We start from the raw sequence: 3374 nt of genomic DNA, 5'->3' as shown, positions 1-3374 counted from the left end.
AGATGGAATTCTGTTTATTATTTTTAGATTATGCTTCGCTGCCTCGTTTTGCCTATGATTCCTACGCGTATGTCGTATTATTCGCTTTTCTCTGTCTCATTTTTGCACTGTGTATAACGTGGCTCCCGAATATTCCAAAGTATTTTTTTTTTTTTTTTTTTTTTGAGCTGTGGAGTACTTTTCTTCACCTGACCATGATTCTCCTTTATGCACCAATCGATACCACCGAACGCACTTAGGATCGTTTCCGATTTTATAAGGAAGAGTTGGTTCATTTGTTACAGAAAAGTCAGCAGACTATTTTGAGAGGTGGCAATTGTAACTGTTAGTTGCGTCCTGTAGATCAATCTCCCAGTTTCAATTTCTGCAGGGAATTGCAAGATGTTGGATTTGTAAATATCCGAGTCTTGTCAAATTAACATTTTTACCACTACTTCTAGCGGTAGGTTAGACAGATTTTATTTATCTTTTACGATAAGTGACGGGATTTTGGCTGTCGATGTCATCCCCACCAACTTCACGAGCCACTGTGTAGAGACTGCTGCTTTAAATCACTCGTGACGATCGGTGAATTTGTTTCGATCGCTTTGGATTTTGAATGTGGTGCACTTTGGGGATATATCACTAGATGTGGTGATTCGGGGATATATCACTAGATGCGGTGATCTGGGAAGTTTGGGACCGTAGTCTCCATTCATCTTTACGAAATGCCTCCGTTTTGGAATGGTGGGTGAGATCCCCTGCTACACACGCAGGACACGACAGGTAGTTTAATTTGGGGAAAGGGGCCAAAATGAGTGGCTGTCAGTCGCACTTGAACATACTGCTTTATTCATTTGACAAACATTACAAGAGTAAAGAAAACATTAAAAACAGAGCAAGTCAAAAATTAATTTTAGAACTTAATTTCCAACTAAAAGTGCCATTCAGTCTCACGCCTTAAGGGCAAAACAACTTTAATTTATAACCGGCTGAAGGCCAATCAATTAAGACTCAAAAACAAGAATTTGAATTATAAAAGACAGAAGCTCTTATCTTAAAACATTTCTCTAAATTAGACTGAAGGCCCAAACAATCTCACGCCTTAAGAGCAAAACAACTTTAATTTAAAATCGGCTCAAGGCCAATAACTAAAGACTCAAAAACAGGATTTTGAATTTAAAAAGCAAGAGGCCTTATCTTAAAACATTTCTTAAAATCAGGCTGAAGGCCAGAACAGTCTCAAGCATTAAGGGCAAAACTAATTTAAAATCGGCTAGAAGCCATTCATAAACAAACAAGAAGGACACATAAGAAAAGACAGTACATCAAATGGCGCTCAGAAATTTCCAAGAGTCGGCCTATAATTCAAATACTAACGCTCGCTCAGGTGAGACAGGCAGTCGGCCGAACAATTCTTAATCCGACGGCAACCCAACCGACAGCCAGTCAACGGACCAAATGACAGGATAACTACCGTAACAAAAAATAAAAATATCTACAGACGTCTTTAGGATTTTATTTTATTTTGTCGCTACCAGTTTCAACCCTTCATTGCGTCATCATCAGGCTGAAGCGTCGAGACTGGTAGCGACAAAATAAAATAAAATCTTAAGGACGGCTGTAGGTGTTTTTATTTTTTGTCACGATAGTAAATGGCTGTCGTCCCAGAGACGTCCTGCTAAAAGGATGGACATACAAAAGGATAACTACCGGTCCACCCGACCACCACATAACAGGGAGTTCAATGGAACAAGGTAGAAGATATCGGCGCCCACAATGAATTACACATTCAGCTGTCAAACTACACGCCGTGCTGGACAGCTACAACACGACGAGGAAAATACTCTGCCTGAATTTATGTCAACGGCCAGTGCAGGTAACTGGAACGTTAACGGCCACAAGGCAGAAGATTCCGCTTGTGCACTTCAATTCAAAAAATAATCAAGTTAAACTCCAGAGGAGGGTAGCTAGAATTTCGCCAACTTGAAAACACACGTTGTTGCTCACCGAAATGTCCCAACAGCCCACAACGAAATTCAAACGACACAATGTGAACAGTAGGGGCTGGCTGGTAGATTAAGTAGAGGCTCAACTTTCTTGTTCGGGATGGGAAGGCCGCGAACCTCGTAGCAATGGGAACAGCCCCTCGCACTCCGACCGCGAGTGGACGCCACCAGCGGACCCAGCCAAACTACGCGCCACGGAGACTTCCTCGCTGCTCCTGCCCGGGCCCGGAAACGGTGAAAGCACCAAATATACGTCGGCCGATGAGACGATCAACGCAACGAGCGACTAGCGATCGTCCCGCTCCAACCTCCCTCCGTCGGACAGTTCACGTGTGTCGCCAGCGGTCGGCGGGCACTGGCTGTCCGCGCCTCACCGGCGCTCCGTCCCCCGACTTCACTGCTGCTGCTTCCCGGCTGCACTGCTGGTCCAACTGACTGCCAGACACACGACGACCCGTAAATACTATCGGTCGCTCCAGAGATGGCACGTCAGTGCACTTATCGATACGCGCTGCTGCTGCCGCTCGCGGGCGAGTAATGCAGGAAATTAGTGACGCCTGTAAACAGAATAAGAAAACGCGAGCCGCGCACGGCTCAGTGGGTTCAACCGGTAAAGCCGAGGCTCCGGTGAACGTTGATTCGTTTCTGCCCTGATAGAGCGCGGCAATTTCGGATGATGTAAGAATGTTACTACCCTATTCTACGTTAACTTTGTTAAAGTGCTCATCGGACTCCCCCACAGACTGAGGACGTCGGGCGTCTAAAGGCGTAACTGTACAGCTGAAGCAGCGTCAAATGAAATGGTTGAGGATTCAATCCAAACCATGTTCCTTGGTAGTGGATGAATTGACATTTTTATATCATCTGATACGACGTCAGACTCTTCATCAACTGCGTGTATCACGTCGTTCAAGACCGAGGAAGGCAGTGCTGTGACGGCCCAGAAGGACGTCTTGCATGCTGTACATCAATTCTGTGTTGGGCTGTATGAGGTACTCGTTGCTGTCGATGTGGTGCCCTGGCCACTCGTCTGTTATAGGTTGCCAATAGGCTGCTGCTTTCTCGGATAATTAAGCAACAATTCAAGCAAATCACATTAATCGTTTTTATTACAATAAAGTAGACTGACAATACATAAGCGAATGGTGACATGCAAATAATCAATGTCCTTCGCTACATGCAATGTCCATACAAGTAATTCACACAAGTTCATAGTGATCACGAATCACGGCCCTTCTAGTGCGTGGTTTCTAGTCCGAGTCTGCTAGTGCGCGTCTTCTACTGTCCGGTCGAGACTGGCAGGAGCTGCGCTTGTATTCTCTTCGGATAGAGGCCGCTCCTGTCGTGGTGCGGTTCTAGTAGGCGTACTACTGGCTAACGTCGTCT

The sequence above is a fragment of the Schistocerca piceifrons genome, chromosome 8 (genome assembly GCF_021461385.2).
Source record: "Schistocerca piceifrons isolate TAMUIC-IGC-003096 chromosome 8, iqSchPice1.1, whole genome shotgun sequence".
NCBI lineage: Eukaryota > Metazoa > Arthropoda > Insecta > Orthoptera > Acrididae > Schistocerca > Schistocerca piceifrons.
The sequence above is the reverse complement of the archived record's forward strand: the minus strand, read 5'-3'. Positions refer to the sequence as shown.